This window comes from Pelodiscus sinensis, chromosome 9 (genome assembly GCF_049634645.1).
Source record: "Pelodiscus sinensis isolate JC-2024 chromosome 9, ASM4963464v1, whole genome shotgun sequence".
In the NCBI taxonomy this organism is placed as follows: Eukaryota; Metazoa; Chordata; order Testudines; family Trionychidae; genus Pelodiscus; species Pelodiscus sinensis.
The window spans coordinates 27,122,129-27,144,352 of NC_134719.1; the positions used below are offsets into that span (position 1 = coordinate 27,122,129).

The following is a 22,224-nucleotide window of genomic DNA, read 5'->3' on the forward strand; positions in this document are numbered from 1 at the left end:
TACATTTCATTTGTATAACTATCTCAGCTGCTAATGTACAATTGCCATGTTGTGAAGCTGAGGCTACATGGGTGAAATAATATGTTTTATTGGACTATTTTTGTTGGGAGAGACACAAGCTTTCAACCTTACAAAGAGATCTTCTTCAGATCTAGGAAATGGACTCAGGGCAAGACTACACTATAAAATTAAGTTTACCTAAGTTACACTGACATACAGCTAGCATAGTAATTGAATCAGTTCACACTAAGCTCCTTGTGTCAGTGGTGCATCCTCACCAGGAGCACTTGTAACAATTCAACTGTGGGGTATTGTGGGATGGTTTCTGAAAGGAAGCAATGGTCAAAGTAAGCAGCAGAGTCTGCACTGACACTGCATCAACCTAATTACATTCATTTAAGCTATATGCCTCTCATCCAGGTGGAGTTAAGTCTATGTAGTAAGGCCCATTGATGGGAGAGAAGGTGCAACTGCCCTGGGACTCAGGAGTTCAAAAGGACCCGGAGCTCCCCGCTGCATCTGTTTCTGTGGCTGAAGCCTCAGGACCTTTAAATTGCTGCCGAAACCCCACATGGTGTGGTCTGGGCAGCTTTGAGGGTAGTGTGGTAAGTGCAGTTCACTCTGGGTGGTGCTGAGGAATGCCTAAACGATGCTAGCACCAGCCCCACCCTTCCACCTAATAATATAAAGTTTGTTATTGGAACACCCAAGATCCCGTGGGCATTTTCTTTTGTTCTGTCAATGCTGTTTTATTTATTTTTAAATTATTTAAATATTTATTAATTCACTTTTTTTGTTTTCTGAGAAACAGCTTGTTAGCAACCGTGAGCTATTGTGCGGGTTTGTAAAACTATGTGGAAAGAAAAGGCTAATAGCGTGCACATACTTGCAGCAATAGATTGCTTCTGGACAGTACAAAAGTATTGCTTACATCATCCAAGTTGATCAGCTAGACCTGGAGGCTTTGAAATGGAATATGGACTGTGCCCAATCTTTTATAATCACCTAACCCCATTAGGCATCTACCTGCCATTCACATTAGTGTGAGTTAAGTATCTAACTCACTTGTGTTTTTTTTAAATCTTATTTGGTGCCTTTCTGTGTCTTTACTTGCCTAAATACTTTAGTAAATTTGGCACATAACTATCATTTTCAATGCCAGGTTGTACAGCATGGAATTGTATTGTATTCAATGGCATTTTCCTATATTGGATGTATATATTTGATTTCATTTGGCTGAAAATTATCAGCAAAAATACTTAAGTGAAGCTACTAAATTAGTTTGAAAATTTTAAATGTTAATGAAATTTTGTTTTTCTGACAAGATTTATTACAAAATTTTTGACAGACAGTAAAGCTGTTCCCCAGTGCTACTATTTAGGTTTTCAAGTCAACAAAAATGACTTTTTAAAGATAAACTATTCATTCTTAATTTTTTATCATGCTACTAAAATTAGAATTCACTTTTCACCTTTTTGTGAAAAGGTGAACATTTCATGTTGTTATTTTTGCTGCATATTTTTCCACAAAGATCTAAATATGCAAAATCACCAAGGTTATTAAAAGCTATTGTTACAATGAAATAAGATAAAACCTAATTTTGCTAAATGGAACCAACAAGGTCTTTAAATACAATTATATTTAAGCTATAATAGAAGCAGTGATCTGTTTTATGAGGCAATAATTTGGTTCCCGGGTGGAAAAACGATAAGGCTGATGGCTGGTTAGAGTATTGCAATAAGGGAACTAGATTATTGCCTTGTAAAACAGTTTGGTACTGTTCTCATTGCTATTATGCTAAAAGTCCTTTGGAATTTGTTTTTTAAATAAATATCTAAAACACAAGGAAGAAGAGAAGCGGCATCCAATTTAGGAGGCAGTAGAAGAGACAGAAGTAACCAAGGGGGGTCTAGATATTTTCATAATTGAAGGAGTACATCACACAAATTCACATATCTAGTTTGTAATGTACTTCTTTGTAAAGGACAGTATGGGTTCCATTGGTCTATATTAGATAGAACCCAAGCAGCTAAAGTGCTTGTCTTTTAAGTCCTAATATTGCTGCTCCTGCTCATTTAAGTACTTTTGTTGTCACTGTTCATAGGCTAAAACTGGTATTAGTCAAACGTTCAATTACATAACGTAACAAAGATGGTGATATTTATAGATTGAAAACAGGACATGGGCTAAATTCACCAGACACATATTTATTCACCTACCTGTAGCCTGACACAGCTGTATTGATTGGTGCAGCAAGGTCTTCATTCATCAAGAATTGGTGTGGTCTTTTTATCAAATGGAAATTTGCAGCCATTGTTGTAACTTAGGGGTCCAGGTACTGCTCAAAGTTGATTGGCAGCTCCCAGGCTGCTCATTTCCCTGACAATCAATGGACGGGTATTGTTAAAAGGGGGAACAGTCTACCACATTTTACAAATGTTTTTCCATCCACTAACATTCTCTCTATCTTACAAAGATCTCTCAGGCTTTCATAGACTATTTAGTTTTTTGCAATAATATCCAGATTTAGAAAAGTAAAGATTGCCACGGTCAGGTTGACTATTAAGACATCACTGTTCCAGTAATAACATTGGGCTTTGTGCTGTAGCTTGGGGGAAGTTAAGGTTCAGCCTTGGAAGCTAAGTGGAGATATGAGACAATATAACTATGTACAGGCCTGGATACCAAAGGAATTTCATCACAGAATTGCATTGTGTATTTGAATGACTGAGTCAGTGGTGAAAGTATTTATGACTGAAATGGATTAACATTGATTGACTTGATAGCAGAAGTATGTTTTACAGAGGGATTGAAACAGAAAGTGATCACTTTTCCCCCTGGTGACTGGCGAATGCCTTCAAGATTGATTTTAAAATGACCACTTCTACTTTTTTTTGCACATCAGACCAACACAGCTACCCCTCTGACACTTAATTTAGTTTTTTTATGCCCTATGAAATTTGGTTAGAAATGTGGTTCTATCATTTACGGTTCTATCATTTACTAATGCTTTACAAACAATGGTGACTAAATAATAATCAGTTATAATCTTTAATTCTTAAAGTCTGGGCCCTATTGGCTTCTGAAGGAAATGTGGAAAGTCAAGAAGCTAATGCTCACCATTCATGGTTTGCTCGGTACCTGTTCATAGAAGCTTCTGTGTGGTGTTGAGAAAACAGCATTGTGCCCATCAAGCAAATCTCTAAATCTGTTCTGAATTTCACACAAGTGATTAGAAGGTAAATCATTCAAAGATGAGGGCAGACAGTGGCCATAGCATAGTCACTAAAAGTACAATCCAGAAAATTAAAAAAAAAACCGACATGTGTGTTGCAGCCATGTTTCTGCCAGGAAAAGGGAGTGAGTCTGTTTAATAGCTATATATAGAAGGAATTGAAAGCATGGATAGCATGAATAAAATGCTGCTAAGGGTTCTAAGGGTATGTCTACACTACCCCGCTAGTTCGAACTAGCGGGGGTAATGTAGTCATCCGCAATTGCAAATGAAGCCCGGGATTTGAATTTCCCAGGCTTCATTTGCATGAAGCCGGCCAGCGCCATTTTTAAATGCCGGCTAGTTTGAACCCCGTGCCGCGCGGCTACACGCGGCATGGAGTAGCTAGTTCAGATTAGGCTTCTAATCATGGGGAGTACAGCTAGTTCAGATTAGAAGCCTAATCTGAACTAGCTACTCCATGCCGCGTGTAGCCGCGCGGCACGGGGTTCGAACTAGCCGGCATTTAAAAATGGCGCCGGCCAGCTTCATGCAAATGAAGCCCGGGAAATTCAAATCCTGGGCTTCATTTGCAATTGCGGATGACTACATTACCCCCGCTAGTTCGAACTAGCGGGGTAGTGTAGACATACCCTAAGAGAGTGTATCTTATAGCCACGTGCATAATGCCTTATGGTTTAGGCTGGGCCTAGTGTTCTTTCTAACTAACAGTACCTACTTTTCTCCACTTTCTTCATTACCTTAGATTGTGAGACACAAAACACCATGCTCGGCAGCTTTGTCAGTAGCCAAGTATTTCTGCACAACCCTTAGCTGCTCTGCTGTAAGGACTGAATCATTACAGTGTATAATATTCTCACAGAAGTATGTAGCACTTTAAAGACTAACAAGATGGTTTATTAGGTGATGAGCTTTCGTGGGCCAGACCCACTTCCTCAGATCAATATGTGGAAGAAAATCAGCACAACCATATATACCAAAGTGATACAATCAACAAAATGAACGCATATAAAATTGACAAATCAAATTTTAGAACAGAGTGGAGGTGAGGAGGGAAGGCTAGTGTCTGTGAGGTAATGACATAGGGGTGATAATAGGGGAAGTTTCTGTGAGGTAATGACATTAGGGGTGATAATTGGGGAAGCTATCTTTGTAATGGGTGAGATAATTAGAGTCTTGTTTAAACCCATAAATAAAGTGTTAAATTTAAGCATGAATGACCATTCTGAAGCTTCTCATTGAAGTCTGGAATTAAAGTTCCTTTGAAGCAATATGCATGTTTTAAGGTCATTGAGGGAATGGTTGTTTGGCTGAAATGGCAAGCAACAGCTTTCTCTCTGTGAGAGAGTCTTATGTCTGTTTTGTGGGCATTGATTCTTTGGCGAAGTGTCTGAGATGTTTGTCCAATGTACATAGCAGACGGACACTTTAGGCACATGATGGCATAAATTATATTTCTGGATGAACAGGAATATGTGTTCTTGATAATGCATTGGTAGGGTTTAAGTTGGGGGCTATAACATTGCTGGGTACATTGGACAAACGTCTCAAATTTGACACTTTAAATTGGCAGACACGTGGTGAATGCAAAAACCTCATTGCAAATATGAACTTGTCAAAAACAAAATTGAAAAAATTTTCACAAAAACTTTACTATTTTGCTTAACTCTACGTGTAACATGATCTACAAACAAGAAAATGAAAAAATCTAGCAACAATGTTTTAGGCATTAAATTTAGCTCTATTTAAATTTCTTGGACTATTTTTAATTCTTATCGCTTGTATTTAATTGTCACAAAATCCTTCCTGCTATAGTATTAAATGCTCTCTCGTGGATTTTGTCTGTTTGACAGATAAGGCAATTGTATAACTATCCATTTCTCTCAGGCTCAACATATTAAGTTTAAATCTAAACAGTTTATAATTAACTCTCTTCAAACATTATTTAATATATTTTGCATAGTTATAACTTCAGGAAGCCTGTTTGTTCATTTATGCTTACTCTGGTGAATGGGATTTTATATCCTGCTGGGCTACAAACTTGAAAGTTCCCCTACAGGCAGATTTCATTTTGTTGATAATATATAGAACAGGGCAATTTTTTGGCTTTTAGGATTAATAATAAATAATAATAATTAATAATCTTATGATAGGTCAAAAGGGAGTCATAATATATATACAATGTGTCCCATTGTACAAAGTGCTAAGTGCCTTCAAGTCCCAAGGATCTACTAAGCAAAAGGATCAAAAACTGTTGATCCAGCTCTCAACAGTTTTGGATTGTAGATGGTGGATTTCATCCACTTTCTTAAATCCACTATTGAGAGCAAAGATAAAGACCCAACCCTACAAACATTTATTCATATGAGTAGATTTTGGTCATATGATTGCAAACATGGGAAGTGATATACCAGATCACTCCAGCAATCCATTGACTCAAGTACTCCAATAGGGTCCAGTGCCAGAGGTTCCAGAAGAAGGTGTAAAAAAAAAGACCATGAAGTAGAAAATTATGGCGTTGACTGCCTATAATGAGAGTTCCTGCCTATGCCTACAAATTTAATTGTTGGTTTATGATTTGAAGCAAGAAGATTTATATCCCTTATTTGTTTTCCTAGCCAATGTAGCTGTGAGAATTCTCTCTATCCAAATACATATTTAAGACTTCAAATCTAAAGAGATGATTCAGAGTGTGACCTCCCCTTGCCTGTTGCAGAATGGAGAAAGAGATTGTGCTTCCTTAACATCGCCACCACCACCCTGGCATTGTCTGGCTATACCTAAACGAGGACAAGAGGCACTTGATACGGATTTTAATCAGAGCAAACTTTATTATATAGATATTTGGGACCATCTGGCAGACAGTATGTACAGTTGAGGCAGATCTATGTTTATTCAAATCATTACCTGGGACCTCGACCCGTTCTTCCACACCCTTCATTTCCATGGCTTGGATCTAACCATTCACACTCCTTGTAGAAGGATTAGGGTAGGCTATAAGAATGAGGAGGGGGAGAGGGATGGCTTCCTGCCATGCCAATTATAGGAGTCCTCAACCCTCCCTCCCATTCTGTTCCTATATCCAGCGCATCCTTTTCAGTCCAATCAGGTCATTAATCTGGTCATTGGCTGCCTTCCTTATAGAATACCTGCACTGGAAACGTGTTCCACACTTACAAAATAAGTTGCACCATATAGCCTACCCCCTTTTCTTTTCACCAGAAAAAGTCCGTGACACCTGCTGAGGGAAAGGTGAACAGACCTCACTCCACTGAAGGTAATATGGTGGTATGGGAAGAATTCCTTCCCAGTCCTCCTTAAAGAGGAGCAATTAGCACAGTGCCCACAAGAAGTTCTAGCCCAACTTCATATTTCCCACCTTGAGGGGAAAGAGAGGGTGGCTCCCTTGACTGCTGCATGGAAAAAAAGGCTTTCAATACCCAGGACGTGCACCTTTATAGCCTTTTGACCTCATAATCCTGGAGGCTACGCCAGCATTGCAAAGCTGCTCACTTTTTGCAGAAGTTTCTGACCTTCCCCTCAGACTCCATGAGGCAATGCTGCCTTCCTTCATGAAGTCCAGACAATATCTCCCTCTTTCCCCTGCCTCCCATATCAAGTACACATTCAAAAGTGGTGCTATGGTCATGTATAGAACAGGCTCAATTGCAACAGAAAGCCAACAAGGCATTCCAGGGTTACTGTAGATGGGTTTCTCCTGTATTGAAGAAGCAGAATTCAAAACGGAAGTAAGAATTTAGTGTCTGCGACTAGCAGCTTTAGATACTCTACTCCTGGCTCTTCCCTAGCATTAATTTGCTTTGTTAGTAGAATGGAGTAGCTTTTTTAACCAAAAATTTTTGTTCATAAAATGTATTCTGCAACATCAAAACTTTGCCAGAATATTTTGGATAAAAAATTGAGGAAAAAAATCAGTTTCTTTTCAACATTTCCAAAAAGAAATATTTTGACTTTTTGATTAAGAATTTTTTTCTCTGATTTTTATTTTAAAAACCTAAAAAAATGCTAAAAATGGAAACAAAACAATTGGTCTGGATCAAATAGTTTCATTTGACCTAAAACAAAATCTGTTTCCATATTTTGACTTGACATTTTTTTAAAAATATATTTTTTATTTCCCACAAAGGGCATTTTTTTCAGAATTACCAGCTTACCGAAAATCTATTATTCATCCACCTCTGTTCATCAGCTTAATTTGCTTTTTTTTTTTCATTGCATTTGCTAAGACTAATATTTTGAAATGGAAACTTTTTGTGAAAACCCAAGGAACAGGCTGCAATAGTCAGAGCTCCATGTGCCCATCTCTTTTCCAGTTACACATTGGATGGCAATATTTCTGTTTTATTTCTTTCCTTACTCTTTGATGTATGTCAGTTTCAAAAGCCTTTGAACCTAAATGGGAACAAACCTATTCAGAAGATCCTTATCTGTTATATTAAGTTTATTCAGTACTCTTTTTGCCCCTGTAAAAGGACCTTCACTTATTTGTGTTTAACAATGTGCTAAGTGGTCCCAGAAAAGAAAGTAAACCCTTGAAAGACAGAGTTTTCAGAAAGTATCTGCACAAACTCCAGTGAATGTGTAAATCAAGAGTTGTGTATGAATTTTTGAAAATTTCCTTTCTTGGACATTGTGCTTCATCTTATGAGGATCTCTCTGTTCATGCTATTGCTGGTGGTTTTATCATCACTTTTTAAAAGGCAAAATGCAGGACAATGTAGCACTTTAAAGACTAACAAGATGGTTTATTAGATGATGAGCTTTCGTGGGCCAGACCCACTTCCTCAGATCAAATAGTGGAAGAAAGTAGTCACAACCATATATACCAAAGGATACAATTAAAAAAATGAACAAATATGAAAAGGACAAATCACATTGCAGAACAGAAGTGGGATGCGGGGGGGGGGGGAGGGGGAGGAAGGAAGGTAAGTGTCTGTGAATTGATGATATTAAGGTAGGGAGAGTGGGATGTTTGTGAGTTAATGGTATTACAGGTGATAATTGGGGAAACTGTCTTGGTAATGGGTGAGAAAGTTCAAATTCTTGTTAAGTCCTTGTTGGCAAGTGTCGAATTTTAACATGAATGACAGTTCAGAGGATTCCCTTTCAAGTGCAGATGTAAAAGGTCTTTGTAGCAGAATGCAGGTGGCTAAGTCATTTAGAGAGTGTCCTTTCTGGTTAAAGTGGCAAGAAACTGTTTTCTCTTTGTGATCTTGTCTGATATCTGTTTTGTGGGCATTAATCCTTTGGCGAAGTGTCTGAGATGTTTGTCCAATGTACATAGCAGACGGACACTTTCGGCACATGATAGCATAGATTATATTTCTGGATGCGCAGGAATATGTGTTCTTGATCTTATAACTCACTTGGTTAGGTCCAATAATGGTATCAGCAGAATGAATATGTAGACAAAGCTGGCAACGGGGTTTGTTGCAAGGGAAGGTACCAGGGTTGGTATTAGTGTGGTATGTCCTTTGGTGGTTGGTAAGAATGATCTTGAGGTTAGGTGGTTGACTATAGGAGACTATGGGTCTGTCTCCCAGAGCCTCTTTGAGTATGGTATCCTGTTCCAATATAGGCTGTAGTTTATTGATAATGTGTTGGACAGGTTTAAGTTGGGGGTTGTAGGTGATGACAAGTGGTGTTCTATTGTTGGTTTTCTTGGGTCTAAAAGGCTTTTGTGGTACCATGTAGAAAAAAAAGAAATATATCTTCTGTGGGCTACGTGTTTTCCTGTCCTTCTCTCAAAATCTCAACAACATACACATGCACGCACACAGATTTTACTGTTTCTTTCATATTTTGTAAATGTTTGCAATGCTACCACTTGTGAAAATGTGTGAGGCTCGTTATTTTAGCTTTGCTGCAGAATGCTTCAGAAGTGGAAACCCTGCTGTCTGCTGAACTCAGCTCACAACTTAAATCTCCATATGTTATTGTTAGTACTTAGTAAAGCTATCCCCATGCAGTAGTGCAGTAGGTGTAACCTGTCATCTGCCATACCCATTGCTCTAAAAAAAGCCCATCATAGCTAGCCCACAACACCTTTTGTCTTAACCCTTGTATTTGAGAGAATCTTTCACTTTACACATCTTTTTCATTTCCAGAGAAAGCATGTGCACAGACCTCTTATTAATGGACAAATACAGATTCTGCTGAAACCCACAATTATGTTGCAATGTCTATTTTCCCCACTCTTTTTTTTTTCAAATGGGCATAGAACATTATTCATCCAAAATACTCTCAAAAGGTTGCCTGTATACATTATGTTTTATAGCTTGACCAAGGAATATTTGTATTACATTGCTTTAAATGGAAAAGTTTCATTGTGATTAGGATCCAAGAGTATGGGTCCATAAAGTATGGGTCATAGAGTGAGTTTATAAGCTAGACTTCTATTTAATTTAAATTATAATGTCAGTGTAAGAGGTTGTGGTTTACCAATAGTAATATTGGGACTAGCATTAAATGCTTTCTTTCCACTGATGGTTTCCTGGAAATGGTTAAATGACTTACACTTACACATCTTGTAATTCATTTGAGAAAAATAAAACTTGACACAAGAACAAGTACTACTGACGATTAGGTGAAGAATCTGTGAGTGTCTTTCGGCAGCTACTCCTCTTAGTTGCTGGATCAGTGCCAATGTTCAAATCTCTGCCTGAAGCTGGCACATGCTGCTTCTAAGAGGAGCAAGAGTTTAACATCTCTATTCAAAACTAAAGTGTGCCTTGTGATTGGATCAGATAGGCTGAGTATAATTCTATGATTTATAATTTCATATGTTGGACATCACAAATCACAATTACAAATACCATAAGATTAATCTTTTTTTTCTTAAGTTCTGAGATGTCTGCTCAACTTTTGAAGCATAAAGATATCTTAACAAAAGAGGATAGACTATCACAGATAAACGAGGCTCCATAATCTTTCACCAGATCTGTTTGGCAGTGTTTTTAAAAGATTAAAATGACAGAAAAAGCTTTGATCAAATCCAGTAAGCTCTACAGTTTAACCCAGATGTTTAATACTGCAGCACACCATACGGGAAGGGATATCAAGAGAGAAAATAAAAGGGAAATGTATTTTCTTTAAGTATTTTGTACAACAAATTAAACTTGAATAGTTCTGGTTTTACTAAGATTTACAAGATTTGTTTTCTTTCATTTCTTTAACTTCAGGCAATAGTTTTCCTGGCATTTCAATATAAGTTCCTGTAGGGCTATTGGAAGTTTTTTCAGTCAGTGTTTTGCAAGGAAATGTGTAGATTTCAATGAAAGTTTGTTGTAAAATATGGAACAGCATTCTGATAAGTTTGAAATGCTTTGTTTAAGGAACAAAATTTCAATTTTCTGTTTTGAGGTGAATTTTCACTTCTTAATATTTTATATCATAGACTCATAGAATCAAAGAAAAAAATACAGGACTATGTAGCACTTTAAAGACTAACAAGATGGTTTATTAGATGATGAGCTTTCGTGGGCCAGACCCACTTCCTCAGATCAAATAGTGGAAGAAAATAGTCACAAACATATATACCAAAGGATACAATGAAAAAAAATGAACACATATGAAAAGGACAAATCAAATTTCAGAACAGAAGGCAGATGCGGGGGGGGGGGGGGAGGTAAATGTCTGTGAGCTAATAGTATTAGAGGTGATAATTGGGGAAGCTATCTTTGTAATGGGTAAGATAGCTAGAGTCTTTGTTGAGACCCCCGCGTAGAATCAAAGAACTGCACCATAGCTAAAGATCATTGCCTTAGCCCTACTCTCCTCCCACATGACATCCTGACCTAAAATAGCATACACAGGAATCCTTTCCCTCTAATTTCATCCCAAGGAAAATAAATGTTAGGAGGAACTACATAGAATATGTGTTGTAGACAATCTTAACAATTTCAAACGTAAGTATCCACAGTGGATGCGGGTTCTTCCATTGTTACATTTGGTTGCACTGGTACTGATATGTGAGTGATGTTTTTTCAAGGAACAACTGATTACAGTTGTTAGGGAACATCTGCTGGGAACACCCAGTGGTGTTTATATTTTTATACAGTATTATAGTGTCCCTCACGGCAAAGAGGAACCAAAACTTGTCTGTAATGAATATAAAGAGTATGTTACATTGAGACTACTTCAAGACATTCAGATACTTCTAAAAACAAGAAAAATGGATCATCCTCCACCTAGCATGGGAAATCCAGGGTCTGTCACTTAACTAGAAGGAAGCTGGAATTCTGAGATTCATATTGAAAACCACAACTGAAACTGAACTTTCCCAGATGGGTGTGAGTTGCCAAGATTGGAACCAAATTTGGATTCAGATCTGAGTGTATGGGTGGTGATTTAGCACTGATGTTCCAGCTCCGATTATTTTCTGCTATTAAGTTTCCTCGCAAGAACAGGGAGAGGCAAAGACAACAAAGCAGTGATTCTCAACCAGGGGCCATAATCAGGTTTCACAGGGTCTGCCAAATCTAACTTGCATTAGACTCACTACAGCCCAGGGCAAAAAGCCAAAGCCCCACCATATGGTACTGCATCCAGGGGCCTAGAACCCCACCACCTGGTGATGAAGCCAAAGTCTGAACAATTTAGGTTAATGGTGCCTCCTGTGGTCTGGTGTCTTGATCAACTGCCCTCTTTGCTACTCTAGTCTAACACTAGGCCAGAGAAACTGTTTCTATCCCCCATGCAGTAGAGGATAGCAGGGCATCAGTCTCTGGGATATCAGTTGCTCAATGTAATAGTAAGAGTCCAAATTTCAGGGATGACTTTTGTTTCTTCAGGTACGATTTGTCACCCACAAATAACTGTGCTTGCATGGATGTTCTTTCAGGGTATGGCTACACTAGCCACCCTAGTTCTAACTAGGGTGGCTAATGTAGTCATTTGAACTTGCAAATGAAGCCCGGGATTTAAATATCCTGGGCTTCATTTGCATGTTCCCAGGCGACGCCATTTTTAAGTGCCCGGTAGCTTGAACTACCTGCCTGCGGCTACACATGGCACGAGTTAGGTAGTTTGAATTAACACTCTTAATTCGAACTACCGTTACTCCTCATTGCAGGTAGTTCGAGCTACCGGGCATTTAAATATTTAAGTCCTGGGCTTCATTTGCAAGTTTGAATGACTACATTAGCCACCCTAGTTCGAATTAGGGTGGCTAGTGTAGCCATACCCTCAGTGGCTTATGGACTCATGACTACTAAGGGCTGTGTTGAGGGTCATCTGAAAATCAGGACCTTAAACATGAACATAGTTTCTGCTTTTAATGGAGTAAGGACTAAAATAGATGAAGTATCAATCATGAGCACTGACTTTGGTCCAAAAAGGCCATGTCAAGGAAACACTTCCATCCATTTCCTAGAAATCCAAAAAATGTTAGTGGATTTATTTATTGAGCTTCCTTCTTGGTAAAATTACAGTGTACATTGCTTTGAACTGTTCCCTTATAAGTTCAAAACCTAAGAAATACTTTGACATGTCTACATTTGAAATGTGTGTTCATTCATCAAATACGTCAGAGGCCAGACCTCTCTGCAGTCTGTAACTGGCCATGAATTCTGAATGCCTTTCAAATGAGATAAGTTAGAATAAGACAATACCTATTGTATTAGATTATCTAGTCTATCCCCTGAGGTCAAATGGAGAATCTTTAGACATTGAACTGATTTAGGTATAGTAGTCTGTAGCCTATATCTTAACAGTGTGAAGCAGAAGATTCACAGAAAGAAAAAGGATATGGAAGTAAAATGGAGAAAAAACAATTTGAAGAGATCCTGCTTTGTGTGTATGATCAAAGTGAAGCCTTTTCTAACAATGAAGTATTATGCTTATTGCAGAAAAATAAACAATTTAAACTATTAAACATTCAGCCTATCATCAGGGATCAGTATATCCTTCAGACATTGGGGCATCTTTATATAGTTAGGAATTACTTCTGCTGATCATGCCACTGCTATATCTGGATACTTTCCAGAACTATATGTCTATTTTTCTTAAAATAAGCATAGCATATACTGACACAGTCACTTGGAAATGGAAAGATTGATTAAAAGCATTTCTGAAATCAGAGATATTTCCTTTTTTATAAAAAGAATACATTTGTTTCCTGGATACATGAGAAGTCAGATGAAAGCCATTTTTCATTTTATTTACATGCTGTGAATGCATAGTCAAACTATTCAGGCTACTGCGGTAATTTGGCTCTGAAGCTAACCTGACAACCGCCAGTCTGTAGAGGTGAAAAGAACAATTTTTACGCACTGTGGCATTTTTTAACTTGGAAAATATTGCATATGTAGATAGTAGTCCTGGTGTATTTTTAGAGCTCCATAATTGCCTTAGAGTTCAAGAACTACTATCTTTCAATATGTTGGCATGTTATAGCCTTTCCTCTGTAATGGTATATGTTAAAAAAAAAATCTTGTTTCTCACAACTCCTTCCAGGTCCTTCCACTGAAATGCACTGGAGTGAAGAAACAGAACACAGTAGTGTGCATTTACACACACACACACACACACACACACACACACACACACACACACACACACTCTCTCACACTCTCTCCTTTTCCCCCCTCAAGGGATTAACTTGATTAAAATACTGAATGTCTGTTGGTTTTTCTAATTCAGACTAAATATTACTGTAACATCCTCTGAGTTATCATGCCTACCGGCGAGGCCACCTCACACTTGAGGATATCAATTACATTTAAATCCAGTTGTTAAATTTTCTAAACCAAATGAAAAGTGGTTTGGATATTATCTGTACACTCCCCTCTACCTTAGACTGCTTGTTTTAATACAGTTTTAATCATTTGTGCAATATGGCGCTTTTTTTTTGCCTTAACAAATGTTTTCTGTAAGTAAGTAGCACAAAAGCAAAGGTTCTTTGAAATTCAGAGAATAATTGATTTTTAAAGTTTGTCCTGTTATTAGTGTTAAAGGTTTCTAATGAGTTTACATTAATTTTTAATAGCTATTTAAAAGAGGGTCTCCAGCTGAGCCTTTGTTCAGTATGTTTGTAGTAAGGTTGCTTCTGATTAATATTGCAACTGAAATTGCTTGTCGTTCTTAAATAGCTGAGAGTGAACACAGTTTCGAAGACTAAGGTTTCGTATTTGTTTTGGGGGGAAAGCAGGGACATCAGTGCTAGTGGGGTGAAAGGGTGATTTTATTTCCATAATTTATTTTGAATGTCTGAAAGCATAGTTTCTTCTTGTGTTCCGGACCACAGGTGTTTTCCATTAAGACGAGTGAGCTGACTTTAACGATATCCTGCAGTGCTATAAGCGCAGAATGCCTTCTGTGAACTGCCAATAATTATTTGTCCTGGCTTTGTTTCTGGAGAGTCTACTTCAATTGGTTCAAAAGCTGGTAATCTGTTTCATCCCTGAAGATTAACCCCTTACACAAAACCAAAAACTGGTGTGCGTCCACATAATTGGACAAGAATATAAGCATTCTCTTAATACCATTGTTAAATTAGAGAATGATTGTTAAAGTGTCCCAAAAGGAGCTTTTGGAAGAGAGTATGTAGCACCATTAGGAAATTAACTTCTCAGGAGTACGTGCAACAAACAATCGGATGGGTAATAAATCTAACTAGATAGTACCTAATGCATTTATTCTTAGCAAAAGTTTATAAGATAAAGCATTCTGATTATAACATCAGCTCTGGGCAAGAGGTTTAAATGTAGATTCCATTTATTTTGCAAACTACTTGCAATTTACCATATATCAATTATTGATGCAAAGGGAATCTTGCCACTGATTTCGATGGCTTTTGGATCACACCCTGAGGGGGCTTCAAAAATTTAGATATGGGAATCATTGAAGAATATTTTTCTGTATTGAAGTTACTAAATAAAGACCAAATATACAGAATCATCTTATATGCATAGATTGCCAGATGACATTCCAAACAGACTACAAATATTACCATTAAGACAAACAAATAATTTTACTTAAGCACTTTGCTGGATTGAAGCCTAATTAAATAGTTAATGGAAACAATGGGCTAGATCCTGTGAGGATCTCAGTATCACAAACTCTCACTTTGCATCTGTTAAGAAGTCCTTTGCACCTTTCAAGGTCATGATTAAAGAGTCCAACAGGCAAAAAAATTACCTTTATTAAATTCACTGCTCATGTCTAAGCTATAGATAGAGCTGGAGCAATTAATCTGATAGCATCTCAAAACTTGCCCAACAGTCCACCATGTAAACTATGTTGGAAGATGGTGCAGCCACATGAATACTTTTGCCAATCATAATCACTTTCTAATTCTATGAATAAAATTTGCAACTGGAATTTGACATGAAACTATAGGAATAACATTTAATATAAATGCATTTAACCAAAATCAATAGTCATTTATTTTTCTGTGATGTCATGAGCTATTGTACATGAGTATGAAAATTCCAATGAGATGAGCATTATGGAAAAATTTGGTGGAGATGCAGATTGAATTAAATCCAGATCCCACTGATATCCAGGGGAGTTTAGCACCTAATTCAATAGAAAAATGAATTCAAAAAAATGCTATTAACTGCAGTCTCCTAAAGTGGAAAAAAGTCACATATAAATATAAACAATACATTTCTGTCTTGATGTGTTTCTTGACACGTTTGAGTACATTTTCTATAGACAGGTAAAAATGACAGTGCACATTTTTCCAGGTGTTAAGCTGTGTTTTAGCAATGTGTGCAGTTTTAACTGCTATGTTGTATGCTTGTTCTCAGGACCTTTAAGAAACCATGCAGGAACATGACTCCTGAAGAATAAAGGCCAGAGAAGCTACAGGTAGTATTAACTTTTCAATCAGATGATTTTTAAATAAGTGGTTGATAAGCACTTAGAGGTTAAAAAAGAAATGGACAGATAATGATCCATCATTTGAAAGTAATGGGTTGAAAATATAAAAGTGCATCAATATGGTTCGTCTCTTGTCCCTGTTCTCTCACAAAATCTAAACAACAGAGTCTACTGTGTAGACTGCCCTCCAAAAGGCAGTAGTAATTTCTCAAGAGCAGAAGGTACATACTGCCTTCTTCAATGACATGGAAGGCTTTTTTTGAATTAAGCCTCAGACACTTCTTACAAGGACCTGACATACAAATTAGAGAGGCCTATAATGACATGTCTATATATTATGTCCAATTATTAAATACTCTCTCTGCCAGGCTGAGTGCACTTTCTTTGAATAATGTCATCCATTCAAAATCATTTCTGAAGTACTTTACAGTTAATACATTTTTATATGGTGTAGCAAAGAAAGCCAGTAACAACATGAAGTGACTAGAAGAGATTGCAGAAATCCCGGAACTTCTTGAAAAGGGAGCCCACCAATCCACCCTGTGCTTCACAGAAGATTGATTCCAATCTCAACTCAGAATGCCAGTCAGAAGCCAAATGGAAGTCTTTCTACTGGACCCAGTAATAGCTGAATCGAGCCCTCAGTGTGACTGGGATTCAGTTTTAATACAATTAGCATATTGCCTTTACCATATGGTAGAGCAAGAAAGAATGTCTGTTACAAGAGCAACAGAAAAAGGAGTTGATCAAGAAGGAACCAAAGGATTATGGTATAAATTACCTCCCTAATTAGGAATAGGGAGTTACAGAGGCCCATGGTTGTGAGACCATTCAGACCAGGAAAGAGAGGAGAAGAATCGAAAAAAAGAGCCAAAGATGATAATGACATGCATATACTAGGCCAAATCCTCCTCTGGTCTAAATCAGCTTCACTCTATTGATGTCAGTGACGCTGATGTACACTAGCAGATGTGGTCTACTATTCTATAGTAATTCTGATGCCAGTTTTAGCTGTGATTGTGGATACATTATAATCATATGTTTGGTCCCTTGGGATATTTCTATTTATATTGTAATAAGGCCCCCTCGAGCTCTATTCTCTAATACTCCACAAAACCTCGCACACTGTTCTTTATAAGTACATCTAAACTACATGGCTCCGTCGATGGAGCCATGTAGATTAATTTACTCAACAAAGGGAAATGAAGTGGCAATTTAAATAATTGCCGCTTCATTTTAATCAAAATGGCTGCCGCACTGTGCCGAACAGCTGTTTTTCGGCATAAGGTGGCAGTCTAGACGGGGATCTGCCAACCCCAGGACCCTTTGTCAGCATAAAGGAGGCATAAAGGATCTGCCGATGAAGGGTTCTGGGGTCAGCAGATCCCCGTCTAGACTGCTGCGCTGTGCCAACAAACAGTTGATTGGCACAGTGCGGTGGCCATTTTGATTTAAACAAAGCGGCGATTATTTAAATTGCCACTTCATTTCCCTTTGTCGAGTAAACTAATCTACATGGCTCCATCGACGGAGCCATGTAGTTTAGATGTACCTATAAAGAACAGTGTGAGAGGTTTTGTGGAGTAGGGGCAGGGGCAGGGCTTGGGCTAGACTCCTCCTACTATCCCTTCGGTGCCCTCTAGAGTGTGCTAGGGCTCCAGCAGTGATTTAAAGGGCCCAGGGCTCCCCACCACCGATGCTAACCCTGGGGCAACTCCCTGAATACTCCTGTGCAGTAAAATATTTTAGTACTTCTCTACTTTTAGCCTTTCCCTCACAACTAGAGAGGAACAGGTCTCCTCTTCCTGGTGCTGGCCAGGGTGGCCATCTATAAAGCTAGAAGGAGGATGCTAGATTAGGAGCATCTGCAACTGTGGGGCTTATTACCACTCACACATTCAGACAGAGTTCCTCTGGCCCACGTCCACTAACTCCCTTGGCTCCTCAAAAATTGAGGAGTAATGTTAGTTCGAACCAAGGGGTTTGATTCGAACTAACGAGTCCCGGAGTGCACTTCCTGGTTCGAATCAGCTGGCGAGCGGAATAGCGCTGGTGAGATTATGCTAATGAAGCATGGGATATTTAAATCCCCGCTTCATTAGCAATTTTGGTTGGCTACATTTGCGTCCCTAGTTCAATCTAGGAAGCAAGTGTGGACGTACCCTAAGAGAAGGATTTGAAGGAAAGCTGGGCTGTTGGGACCTCTACAGAACAGGTCATTAGAGACAGATAGTATGGGAGTTCTATGAAAGGAAAGTTCTTCTCTGAAAGAAGAGAGAGGCTAGGAAATCTGAGCTTTGGAAGAAAGCCCAGAATAAAAGGGAAAGGAACAATGAAGGGACCTGCAGGAAGCCTTTTGTACCCTGAGACATTCTCCAGAGGGAGAGAGCAGCTGGGCAGAAGGAAACCTCTACCAAAGGCATGGGAGAAGAGAAGAGCTAGTGATCATCAGTATCAGAGGAACTACATCTCCAGAGAGAGAGCCCTGAGGCTATGCCTACATTTTTTTTTTTATTTTTTTTGTGGAAGGGCAAGGCAAATGAAGCACTGATTCGCATTTTTGCATACTTCATTTGCATAATCAGTGCTTCATTTGCATCGCCCTTCTGCAAAAAAAAGTAGTATAGACATGGCCTGAGAGGAAGCCCTCTGTGACAGTGAGGAGTAATTCTGCAGGGCTTGGAAGAGGGGTGGAAAATGTACAGCGGATTTCTTCTGAGAAGGAGAGAAGGGTTTTTTTTCTCCCCTTTCAGTTTCAATGATATTGAATGCCTTCACAGTGATAAACACTATTGAAATTTAAAGGGAGTTCAGCACAAGAGACAGCTGTGTCTCTTAGGGTGTGTCTACACTGCACCGTTATTTCACGATATACAGCCTACACAGCAATTCTATTATTTTGAAATAATTTTGAAATAACGAACGGCTTATTTTGAAATCTGTAAACCTCAGTCTACGAGGAATAACGCCTATTCCGAAATAGCTATTTCAAAATAGGGTGTGTGTAGAGGTGCCACTTCTGCTTTTTTCAAATAGTCCATCACTAGGGCCATTCTAAGGGTGCGTTTACAGTGCATCTTTATTCTGAAATAACAGCTGTTACTCCGGAAAAACAATACTAGCGTCCACACAGCAATTGCGTTATTTTGAAATAAAATCAAAATAATGGAGGGCTTTTCCTGACATTGGTAAACCTCATTCCATGAGGAATAACACCTCTTTGGAAAAAAGCTCTTTCAGAAGAGGGGGGGTGTGGACACACCACTGCTGCTATGTTGAAATAGCTCCTCACCAGAGCCATTCTAAGTTATTCCTCCTTACTGCCTCCTGGGGCTCTAAATCAAGGTAGTGTATCCACATTAAGGAGCCTGCATCAGAGTAATTTGGAGGCTTCCCTGTAGTGTGGATGCTCTATTTCAAAATAAACTATTCTGGAAGATCTCTTCTGGAATAGCTTTTTTCGAAATAAGCTTGCAGTATAGACGTACCCTAAGTTATTTCTCCCCAGTGCCTCCTGCGGCTCTAAATCTAGATAGCAGGTCTACATTAGGGAAGCTTGTCTTGGACTAATTTTGAGACTTCCCTGTAGTGTAAACGTGCTATTTTGAACTAAGCTATTTTGGAATAATTATTCTGGAATAGTTTTTTTTTGGAAATCGATGTGCAGTGTAAATGTACCCTCAGATTTTGACAAGTGCCAGGCATTTTCAACTAATTTTCAACCAATATGTAGCACCAGCTTGTGAAAATGATTTTAAAAAACCCCATGAATAATAATGAATGCAGCACAGGAAAATTAAGTTCACACTGTTTTTATTACAGAGCACACCATTTTCACTAACGCAACAAAACTTACATCACCTACACTCACCCTGTGCTTCTCACCCACCTGTTAACCATTTAACACCTCTTTAAACAACACATCTGTAGAGGCTTTCTGCACAGACCATCGTACTGAAGTTTTACTCAAACCAATGGAAAGACTCCTTTTACCTTCCATGAAGGGGTGGCAGGTTTGTATAACTTTTGGTGGTGCCCCATTAGCCACAGCCCCTGGTCCCTGTTAACCATGCGTTGACCCCCGTTAACCAGGCCTCTGGAGGTAACATGCTCGGGGCAAGATGGACACATGACCAGAAATAAAAGGTGTCATGTCACCCCTCTCGAAGGACTTTTCCCACCATCTTCCTACCAACAGGGATTAGTTTGGCCCGCACCAAAACCCCTCATATAACTATCCTGCAATTGCATTAACCCAATGTGTGTGACATTAACTCGGGGGCAGAGAGCCTGGGGGAAGTGTTCCCTCTAAGGCTATGTCTACACTGTCTACACAGCCGTTCTTGCACAAGAACCCACAGAGTATCCACACTGCCCTCCTGGTCTTGTACAAGGAAATTTACAGTACGGGGTGGTAAGAGAGGGTGTCTTGCTCAAGAGCTACGCTCTTTTCTAACAGGTGTAAGCTCTCTTGCACAAGAGAGCAGTGTGGATGCTTGGCAGGGATTTCTTGTGCAAGAAACCCCTATGGCTAAAATGGCCATCGGAGCTTTCTTGCGCAAGAGAGCATCCACACTGCCATGGATGCTCTTGCACAAAAGCACAGCTTGCTCATGGCAGTGTGGACGTGTTCTTGTGCAAGACTTCTTGCACAAGAACCCTTGCGCAAGATGCCGCCAGTGTAGACATAGCCTAAGAGTTTCCTCCCATGAACAAAATGAATTTTGTGTTGTGCACCAGTACTGAGTTCATGTGGCTTGTTTGGATGTGCCACTGAGGCACCCAAGTTATTAATAAATATTATATAAATCTTTACCTTTTCTCTGCTGCCATGTCTCCTCCCCTTGCTCCATCAGCTCCCCTGGTGCCTGCTGCCCTCCAACTCCTCACCCTCCTCTGCTGTCCTGATTCCTGCCCTTCTTTCTGCCCTCCTGCGACCTGCCCCCCTCCACCAGCCCTTCTCTGTCCCCTGTCCCCACTGCTCCAGTAGCCACACTCTGATCATATGAGCTATCCCTCCTCATCCCCTCTTCCAACACCTCCCTCTACACACATGCCCTGTCTCTCTCCTCTGGTGCTGGTCCCTCCCCTGCAGGTGTCTGCCCTTCTGCTTCACCCCCAGAATCCCCTGTCACCTGCACCTTCCCTTAGCCCTGCACCCTCCTGATGCATCCCCCTTCCCTTACTGCCCATGCCCCCTTTGCCCTCTTTTTCCCTGATGCCCACCCCTTCACCATCCTCTGTCCCAGTTTCCCTCATGCCCCTGTGCCCTCACAAATGACTTGCTCCATCCCGGCCTTCCTCATGTCCACCCCGTCTTTCAAGCCTTCTCCCAGCACCTCCCCCTTTCCCCTCTAGCCCCCAATGCCCTTACCCTCTCCTCTCCAAGCATCACCCTGTCCCTGCTCCCACTGACATCTCCCCTCCTGCCCTTTTCCTCATTGACTACACTTGGCCCCATGGCATTTGTCTCTCCTCCACGCTGTCCCTTGGTGCCTTCCCCTTTCTTCCCCTCTTCCTGCCCCTCCGCACAAGCTCCTTCCTCCCTCTCCCCCTCCCCCATTTTCCCCTTCCCCTTCCACACAAGCCCCTTCCTCCCCCTCCTCCCCTTACCTTACCTTACCTTCTGATTTCTGCTTTGCAGGGCCAGAGTCTGCACGTGGGCCCCAGAAGTCCCCGGACTCTGAACCTGGAGCTAGGCTGCACAACACAACACAACGCAATGCTGCGCCGAGCAGTTATAAAGTCCTGGGTCGTGATGTCTCATCATGCCTGGGCATCTCCCCGCTCACGTGTAAACACCACGCATGGCAGCAGCAGCTGGCAGCACGTGCTGGCGAGGGGGAGCCAGACTGAAAGCTGTGCATGGCAGGGACGGGACGGGGATGTGGGGGACGCTCTTGGGCCGGGGTGGGAGGACGCACAGGGGGGCCAGCACATGGGGGCCGGGGGCCGGGCCCGCTCCAGGCAGGGCCAGGAGAGAGACTCAGCTCCAAATATTGGTGGAGCAGGGCCCCTGGCTCTGAATATTGCTGGAGCATGGGCACCACAAGACTATATAACTCGCCTCCCATGCTTCCATGGGCTTTGGATCAAACCTGTAATGATTTACTTTCTGTATATTGCAGTTGGGATGCTTTTGA

General features: G+C 40.0%; 1 long non-coding RNA gene across 2 annotated transcripts; it reads left to right on the forward strand.

The window, feature by feature from the left end:
* The first annotated feature begins 551 nt into the window (after positions 1-551).
* LOC142830661 (uncharacterized) lies at positions 552-21,945 on the forward strand. Of its 2 annotated transcripts, none has more exons than XR_012906102.1 (3): positions 552-605; positions 16,009-16,069; positions 21,726-21,945. It is a non-coding gene; the product is annotated as an uncharacterized LOC142830661 (long non-coding RNA). The 2 variants fall into 2 exon arrangements; XR_012906103.1 differs by lacking the exon at positions 552-605 and adding an exon at positions 14,515-14,641.
* The last annotated feature ends 279 nt before the right edge of the window (positions 21,946-22,224 follow it).